Consider the following 9,820-nt stretch of genomic DNA (forward strand, 5'->3'; position numbering starts at 1 on the left):
AGCTGCTACTTACGACAACAAACCGTGTTTTTGTTTACTCTGAAAGAGGAAGTTTAAAACCTGGTAGTGGAGCCGCGATGCTAAATTTAGCTGCTGTTGCATCAGTGTGACTTTTGTCATGTCGGATCAGAAAATAAGTGAGATGCTGCCTGCCTCAGACCTGAACTGGGACCGAGGGCCACACAAAGTGTCACAATAATTTCCATTTAAGAAACATTTGGTCCCCGAGCAGGCCAGAGGGCCTAGGTAGGACACATCTGCATCCCTTACACTCACTGATGCTGGCAGGATGCCCTGCTCTGATTCTGCAGCTTTTCCATAGTAATATATGTTGATAAGATCTGATGGGTTGTTGTCTTTAAATGCAGGTTTACATGTAGATAGGCAACATAATCTCATGTGAATATGAAGAGGGCAACGGCCAGAGAACTGAGCTCAGCTGTGGCATTACTCTTATGTCAGAACAGCAGGATTAGAGGCTGGTTTCCTGGTTTCAACCACACGCTCACTGTGCTGACAAAAACAAGGCAGAAGGAAAAGAAGACGGAGAACAGATCAAGGTGAGTCTGATGTGAGCCGGCGCAAAATTGATTGGAAAATCAAGAGGAGATGAAGAGAAAGGAGAGCAAACATGTGTAGAAGCCACACACATTCAAGAAAAAAAGCCACGCTGCTCCACACTTGAGTAATAAAGATGAGAGTTGTACAAATGACGGGGTTGGATGTGTGAGAGACGGAGGGGGGAGGGTGGTAGACGACAGTCGCTGGGCACAGAGCCAGAAATGCCATCGCTGCAAGCCAAACAGGAGAACAACGAGTGGTAGGGAGAAGGCTCGCCCACTGGTAGAGGTGCCCTTTGCTGCAAGAAAGCCCTGAAAACGTTCAGGTTCAAATGCAACACCTCAAACCCAGGAAGCAGAAAAGGTGCGTGTGCAACTCCTAGCTTCAGTTAGCATGGTGGTTTAAAACTGCAGGGTAAGCACAGATGAAGTCCTTGTGCTCTGCAAAGAGGATCCAACCCAGTAAACGACTTGAAGCTATTCTCAGTGCCATGATAATGCTTTCTGATGGCGAGGTAAAGAGACACATTACTGCAGAACCAATGAAGAACACGATGTTTGTAATGTCCAACTAATCAGAATTCAACCACAACAAACAGCAGATAAAAGGCTGTTTCTTTGTCGTTTCCCTTCATTGAATTATAAATATTAGAAATGAGGGCAGTGCTATTCTGATCTTGGTAACAGGTAAACTAAAGAAAACTGTGTGGATCTACGCTGGCTGCACAGAGCAAGTTTTAGAGCTTTATGGAAGCTTTAAATCAAAACTATTTAAAGGTGCAATTTGTGAGACTGACATCTTGTGGTCAAATTAGGTAACAGCAGTCTATTTAGGTTTATTTCCCTGAGCACTACCATCACTTTCATGGCTGTTGCCAGTTACTAGTTAACAGTGTAGAGAACGTTACTTTAAAAAAGTAATTAGTTATAGTTACTGATTACTTTGTCAAAAAAGTAACTCCGTTACTAACTGAGTTACAAGACTTTAAAAGTAACTAATTACCAAGAAAAATAACTACTTAGTTACTTTTTTCATTAAAGAATGCAAGAATTACTACAATAGTAAAATATAAATGACTAATGACTGGAACATAATAAAATGTATGTCAAAATGTTTTTTATAAACCTGAATAATTTAAATAAATAAGCACTTAACCAGAGGAACTACTAACAGGAACATTACACTAATCTAGACTATTAAAAGGTCACTGTGGTATTTAACAAGAACCAATCAGCTAAAATTTATAATTGCTAATAGAAACACCTGTAAAGGTTCCCGAGCCTTTAAATGGTCTCTCAGTCTAGTTAAATTACAGAAATGAATGTAATTTTGCACAGTATTCTAATTTTTCCAGCTTCACATAATTGTGTGTTTTTAGTAGCATTTCTGTTGCTGGTAATCTAGTAACGGTTAAATAAATAAATAAAATCCTTTAAAATGATACTAGAAGAGGCACAAGCCTGATGGAGGACTTACATTTACTAACTTGGGTCAGACCCAACCACAGAAGAGCTGAAGCTGGGTGGTAAACACACACAGGTAGTTCTGATAACACCTGAGCTCCATGACGTGTGAGACTGATGCATCAGTGTTACAGCGGGACTAAAGACATGATCAGAAACAGGTTACAGCTGGATGATCTAGGAAGGTAGAAGATCAGGACGTCCGAGCGGTGAACAGGTGAGCGGACCTTCGGGACGTCACTCTAAGAAGGGCACGGCTGCAGACCAGCAGATCCGCTGCTGCAGCAACGAATTCATCACGTCTTCCTCGTTCTTCACGGGCCGAGATGCGCTTGGATGAAAACATCTGCCTCTTTAGCTCCTCATTAGCTGATGACAGCTTCAACACACTGCGCTGCTTAACGCACGCATTTCCTTATCAGTAACAGAAACTATCGTTTTGTTAAAAGAAGACGGTAATTAATTAGTTTGTTCGTTACAGAAAGAATATTTTTTTTTATTAACGTGGTTATTTTAAATGGCATTATTCCCATCACTGCTCTGTTGGGTCTACAGCAGGCAGCGACTGAGACAGTGAGAACACTGAGGGTCTCCGCCCACCCGGCCAATCATCATCGTGTTTGTTAGTGCGTTACCGACACCTCTCTCTCCCTGGCTGCAGCTGAAGTGTGGCGGTCAGAAAGCCTCACACTGTTGCTCAACGTTCGACAAGCACATAGTAACGCACAACCTTCCATCCCCAGTAACGGTAACGGCGTTGCAACAGTGGGAAAAGTAATTGATTAGATTATTCCGTTACCCAAAAAAGAATGCTGTTAGTGACGCTGTTATATTCAAACGACGTTAACAATGACGAGTCATACACAGTAAGTTAACAAGTAGATAAATACATTGTTATATCTGATGTTGGCACTCTAGTAATTTTACGGTACGGAGTAGACTTGGGACGATACATTTTGCTGGACGATATATTGTCCAATAAATTATTGATGATAAACGATATTATTGTCGACATTATCAAGACCAAAATAACCACTTACGTAATATTAATATCATAATAATGCAAGTACACGCTTTAAAATGCAACAATTAAACTTTTATTTAACATTGGAATGTCCAGAACCTCTAAACAAATAAATAAAAACAAACAAACAATAAATAAATAAATTAAAAAGGACTCTCACTCTGTTAGAAAATATTGTGCAAAAAACAATAAAATAGACCCCGTCTCTCCAAAACAACCAAACTGCACTTCAATGATAATAAATAATAATAATGATTTTAAAAATAATAATAATAATAATAGAGTTGTACATTTTTTTTACCTCGATATATTGAGGCTGGGAAAATTATTCAGTTAATTTTCATCTATCGTATGATTAATTGATTTATTGATTATCATCCCAGCCATAGCATGGAGCATTTACTACACTTATTAAAGTAATGTTTCTCCAGCATTAGAGGAATTGTGGTCATTTGGCATCTTGTTTTTATTTTTATTTTTTTATTTAACCTTTATTTACCCAGGAAAAAAGTCCCACTGAGATTTAAAACTTCTTTTTCAAGGGAGTCCTGCAGCAAACATCACACAAATATACAAGACAAAATGTACAATTTAAACTTGTACGAAAACAAGTTACGAACATTAAAGGAAGTAACGACTGACTCATTATTCACTTCACTCATACATTTCACTGTAATATTGAGGTTTTGGTGATTAAAAAAGAAGTTTGAGATATTTTTAGAACTGACTATTTGCCCTAATTCACTGTTAGCCTTGGTAGCTTAATGTTAGCCTCTAGCCTGCTTCACAGATAGAGAAAAACAAAAAGATGCCGTGGCTTCTTAGGGGTATAAGAAATAACTTCTGGGTCACTCCTGTTTACCGGCTTCGGTTCTTTAAACAACTCTGGAGCTTTTTGTCGGCCGGTGTCAAATTACAAATGCCAGAACTGGAGCTTTAGCTTGCCGGAGACAAATAAAACCTCACAAACTCACTGATTGTAAACATTAACTACATCCCGCTTCATTTTATTCAAAAGGAGAAAACCTGAATACCCCCCGAGCCCACTGAGAAATAAATCTGTTTCAGTATAGCCTTCCTTCCAGCGCGATTGAGAGATTATACTGTTTTGTGATTATTGTACAGTATAATTCGTACACATTGCTCCTTTAAGTGAACTTTTATTTCATTTGAGTTTAAAGAATTTACAAAAGTAACGCCCTCTAGCCTTTCAGTCCAACTTTAAGCAAAAGGTCATGGAGGGTTCTGAGCTGAAAGTGAAGCTATGACCTAAGCTGTATTATAATCACAGCATTTAGCGGTCTGGTTTTGTTATCAACCCCCTTTGGTGCCTCTCTCTGAATAGAAACTGCCTCTTTCAGGGCCGTGGGTGCTCACTAGGGCTCCCCCCTTGACCCGACTCGGCCATGAAAAAAACCTTGATGACCCCTTCTCATAACCGCCACCACCTCCAGGACAAAATTAGGAACACCAACACATTAGTGACCCAGGCAGGAATCAAAGCTTACGTCAGTCTGCCCCTCTGCATGCATCAGGGCGCAGGCATTCCCAGTCTGCACACGCGCACACACACAAACGCACGGGCGCGCGTGAGCCTGATGCCAAACTGCAGAACATGCTGCGATGAAGAGGATGGAGGCATCGGATCTCAGAGATTACACAGGTCTCTAAATGCTGACATGCTGCAAACAAAGAACTGACAAGCCAGATTTTCAACACTGTCTTCTCCAGGAATAAATCCGAGCAGAAATATGAGATTTAAAGCACGTGCACGGAGTTTCAAACGTGACAGGTGCTGTTGACTAGAGCGCAGAAAAGCGTGAGGCAAACGCTCCCAGTGGCAGAGACTGGGGGGGATTTAAACAGCCAGGTAGTGGTGCATCCTGCTCCAGCACAATGTGTGCACATGAGCGGCAATAATCATCTCCATGTCAAGTCTCCAGCAGCAGCGGTGGAGCAGCGGCAGCGTCCCACCAATCTGCCAACAAGAAACAGACCAGCAGCAGCGACTCCAGGCGCCCTTGAGTCCCAGCAGCAGCAGCGCTGCTCCGGCCGCCTACAAACACAAACAGCCTCCTAAACTCGACAGCTATTCGCGGAAGCCATAAAACACCGAAAACTTCGTTCAAGCCGAGCTCCCGAGGCCAAAACAACACTGGTGTCAAGAGAGGGGTGAACTGAAAATATTCACGACCTACCAGCCGACACAGATATGCACATTGAGCGCAAAGCTAAAGGCTAAATTCGTGCTATTTTCTCCTCGTTTTACCGCCCAGAGTGACAAATAAATCCTACCATGAAGCGTTTAGTCGGTTCTCGCAGGCGGAGGAGCCTCTGCAGCCATTTTGTAGTAACTGACCGGAGCAGGAGCTCGAGACGGTTGAATCCGTGGTAACGGGGGAAGGGGCGGAGCTTCGGATTGCCACGTGACCTTCAATAACAAAACAAACGGGTCCCCCTCCAAAATGTTCCTCCTCCTCCTCCGGCGTTTCCATGACAACTGCAGCCCTTCTGCCACTGGCTTGCTGCTGCGGATGCTCTCACAGCTTGCATCAGCTTTAATAACCCTTTTTTTTTTTTTTTTTTTTTTTTTTTTTTTTTTTTACCAAACACGAGAATAAGCGGCTGTAAAAGTCAACAATCTACGTGTGAGAGGTAAACTGTCCGATGAGGAGAAGCTGCACATGTTGACTGCTGGTGTACTCTGTTAGAAGACCAACAGAGGGCACAATTTGTATTCTGCTGCAAACCGGGGTAGTAGCAACATCAGCGTCAGTGTGTGTCTCTCTATCATGGCATCTGTGCAGCAGGGTACAGGGGGTACAGGGGGCTGTGCTGAAGACAATTCGGATACGGGTGGTATATTTCACCAGGATGGAGATGTTACTTCTCAAAATAAATGGGAGAATGTGTGTGTGTGTGTGTGTGTGTGTGTGTGTGTGTGTGTGTGTGTGTGAGTGTGTGTGTGTGTGTGTGTGTGTTAAATGGGAGAATGTGTGTGTGTGTGTGTGTGTGTGTGTGTGTGTGTGTGTGTGTGTGTGTGTGTGTGTGTGTGTGTGTGTGTGTGTGTGTGTGTGTTAGCATTTTAGAAAGATGAACCAAATAGTGCTTTGGGTTTTCTTTTTCTTTCACAATTTAAGTTTGCTTTTGTGCCACGCAGCTCTAAACAGAGTGTCCAAACGAAAGCATGGCAATCATACGTCCATTCATGCGGTTTCATTGGGAACAGTGTGCTATGACTTTTAATGGCAGTACACCAAACAACATGGTCCAAACACACAAAAACCTGCAAGGCAACAAGATATAGAAACGAGAAAATTCAGCACCCTTTGGAGCTCTTTGGCTCAGTCGGACTTCACAGTTCAGAGGTCACAAATACTTAGACTTTACATAAGCCCATTATAATGGGCATTTGATTTATTTTATGTTTAAAAAAATCACATTGTAAGTTGATGATTTTTCCATTGAGTTGTCAGCTATTGTGGTTGGCGATGTCACACATGTCTAATATTAATAAAAATATGTATTATTTTGCAATCAATCTTCTTTTACCAACATTTTAGTATATTTGAAAAATATACATCAAAATCTAGAAATGTATGCGTCGTTTCACGCATTGTTTTTCTATGCTGCACAATTTCTCATTAATCAACAATACAACACATTAAATACTCGATAACAATCACATTTTCAGCCTAAGGTCACTTTTTTAAGTTAAAACAAGATGGCGTTGTGTCTGAAGTTGCATCCTTGTTGATAACTCCATGTTCCAAGTTGTTGGGCAGTTTCCACCTCAGAGCGTATCTTAGCAGAAGTGTCATGTTCAAAATTGGAATTGAAGAGTCGTTTTTAAAGTGGCAGTGTGTAGTTTCCTGGCAGTACATACATACATTTCAGGATAGTTTTACACTGTATCACCGTGATTGTCGCTAGTTTAAAAAAGACATTTCGGTAAATGTTGTTACCTGAGGAGCAGAAAGCACGTGACCTTGGTGTGACTCCTCAGACTTTACTGGTCCTTCGGTTATTTTCATCGAGAGAATGCAGTGCTGATGCTAGTTCTCAGGCGCTAGTTTCCGGATCTGCTTGGGGTCCTGCGCCTGCCAATGACATCATCATACTACCAACACCACTCAGCCAATATATGTTGCATCTCTTTTTTGATTCTGTTAGGTTTTAACAGCTTATCAGTTTTGTTATTAGATTCCTGTTTCTTACTGAATGTACTAAATGTTTTTATCGTGGTAACGTAGTGAAGTTGTATATCCAGCTCATCGACAGGCACAAGACCTCGAGCCGGCACGAAGGAAAGATGGCATTTAACACTAGAACTACCAGGATTTTCTGACCCCCTCAGCTCTACCAGAGGTAGCCAAATGGCTCCTTGGTTTGAAAATCACAACTCAGTCACTGACAATTAGCTGCCTTTCATTAGTAAATGTAGCCATTATCTGTGCAGAGCACAGACACTGAGTGCGTTTACATGCAGCCAGTAACCCTTTTAAAACCCGAATATTCACAATAACCCGGTTCCGCAGGTCCATGTAAACACCGCCAAAAACCCGGATATGCTCATAACCTGGTTTTTAAAAACCCGGTTACTACACCTGGGGTAACCCTTTTCTAACCCGAATGTTTGGTCGTGTAAACGCATACCGGGATATCCCCATCAAAGCGTGTGTTCTGCGCATGCTCTGTTCGCAAGGAATCTTGGTCTTTTGAGTAGCGAGACGTCTTGTATGCGCCAGAACACCGGAAGTAAACAACAAGTTGGGAGCAACATGGCGAGTCGCGGCACAGCACCACACTTTTGGAGTGACGAAGAAACTAAAGCGCAAACAAACACGGTCGCTATCTCCTCCGAACTGGGAAACATGTTGTTGTTTTCACGGATACCTGAACAAGAAGAACCGGAAATGATGCATATTGCGTCTGGACGTAGTCCACACGTCCTGACGCTACCCCAACGTCCGCATTTACATCGGGTTATGCAAGTTAGGGGTAACTCTATCTATTTATGCTTGTAAACGGGTTATTCTGATCAACTCAGAAACCCGAATACCGACCTTAACCCGATCATAACCCGGATATTGGCTGCATGTAAACGTAGTCAATGGCCCATTGGAATGTGGAGGAACGTTGGGTACCTTGAAAATTCTCAGTCATTTAGGTTGGCCTCATTTTGTTTGCCTCTTTAGCCCTTTTAGCCCTGGTAGAAAATGACTCACAAGCCCTTTTTACAAGACACACTGTGCCGGCAAATCAGCGTAACATTACTGCAACAGTATGTTTTATAAACACGCCATGCTGGCATAGCGTTGTGCGAATTTTGCTGCATTTGTTGCGCCTCACTTGGTAGTAATATTGTGGTAATTGTCTGCTCTATAAACAGTGATTGTGCCTTGGCACAACAGAGGAAGATGTCAAATGACGTAGCAAATGTGCGGCGACCCCCGACCGGAAAGAGTATATAAACCACGTAAACATGGTGCCTATCTCCAGCGATCCCGGGTAACCTGAAAAATAAATTCTACAGATTTAGCTGATCACCTGAAGCCTTTTCAAGAGTCTGGCTTGTTTTCAACACCTGAAAAGCAGCTTCATCACAGCTGTTATGAACCTTTTTTGGAACCTGGACAACCGAAGCCTTCATTGCAGTTAACCTTCATTATTCCTCCAAAATTGTTTGAGTTGCAATACAAAACATTCACAAAAGACTTGTGCATTTGAAGGTTTATTGTTCTAATAAAACCATAATGCTTTCTTGGGTTGCCCGAGCATTTTGTGAAAAGGGCTTCTGTTGAATATGGTCAACTGAACTTACCCACCCAAACTAATTTATGACTGACTCTGTGAAGACTTCAGATAAGCACACAAGCTGTGAATTCAACATAAGCTATAAAGCTGCAAACATAGTAATCAAACAAAATCACGTTTTACAGATGCCTGTATGCTCTGTCCTTATATCCTGCATGTAGCCTCTGACTGAAGACACGCTTGTTGAGTAGTCTTGTGTCTCTGGTTTTTCTCTAGCTGCCTCTTTACCTGACTGCTAGAAAAAAACAGGCAAGAGGGGGATGTGAGGGGAGCACCAGCATCTCCTGAAGTGATTTACAGAACAAAGGCGAACGTTCACAAGTGATTAAGAATGCTAGCTGAAAACAACGGTGCGAAATGGCAACTCTCTGGGAGTTCTAGTGTTAATATGGCACCCCCCAAAGTCGCTAGACCCATGCCCTGTGCATTTTAGACCTGATTTTTAGAATCGGAATCAGAAGGGTTTTATTGCCTAATGTGCAAGAGATCACATTAGGAAATTGCTGCAGTACTTGGTTCACAAAGAAAGATAAAAATAAGGGATAAGCAAGTACAGGAAGTAAGAATATACCATGGTGGAGGGGTTTGAGTGTCTCAATGATCCTAGGAGCTACGTTGTCTAAGGCTTTATGCCTCTGGTAGGGTCATCCATGGCAAACAAGTCCTAGGTGAGGGATCAGACAAAGAGCAGCCCGAAGACCTCTTATGATGAATTATTTAAATGGAAATCGTGTTCCCTCGCCTGGACGTGGGTCACCGGGGCCCCCCTCTGGAGCCAGGCCTGGAGGTGGGGCATGTTGGCAAGCGCCTGGTGGCCGGCCTTTCACCCATGGAGCCCGGCTGGGCACAGCCGAAAGAGGAAACATGGGTCCCCCTTCCCATGGGCTCACCACTCGTGGGAGGGGCCAAAGGGGTCAGGTGCAGTGTGTGACGGGTGGTAGTCGAGGGCGGGGAC

General features: G+C 42.7%; 1 protein-coding gene across 1 annotated transcript in view; it reads right to left on the minus strand.

Annotated features, from left to right (window-relative positions):
* Positions 1-5,462, minus strand: part of tnrc6c1 (trinucleotide repeat containing adaptor 6C1) — a 61,256-nt gene extending 55,794 nt beyond the window's left edge. Inside the window, exon 1 of the mRNA XM_070542710.1 lies at positions 5,344-5,462. The gene's annotated coding sequence lies outside the window, so the exon portion shown is untranslated. The remainder of the gene's footprint in view (positions 1-5,343) is intronic.
* Positions 5,463-9,820: the final 4,358 nt, after the last annotated feature.

The sequence above is a fragment of the Nothobranchius furzeri genome, chromosome 12, assembly GCF_043380555.1.
Source record: "Nothobranchius furzeri strain GRZ-AD chromosome 12, NfurGRZ-RIMD1, whole genome shotgun sequence".
Lineage (NCBI taxonomy): Eukaryota > Metazoa > Chordata > Actinopteri > Cyprinodontiformes > Nothobranchiidae > Nothobranchius > Nothobranchius furzeri.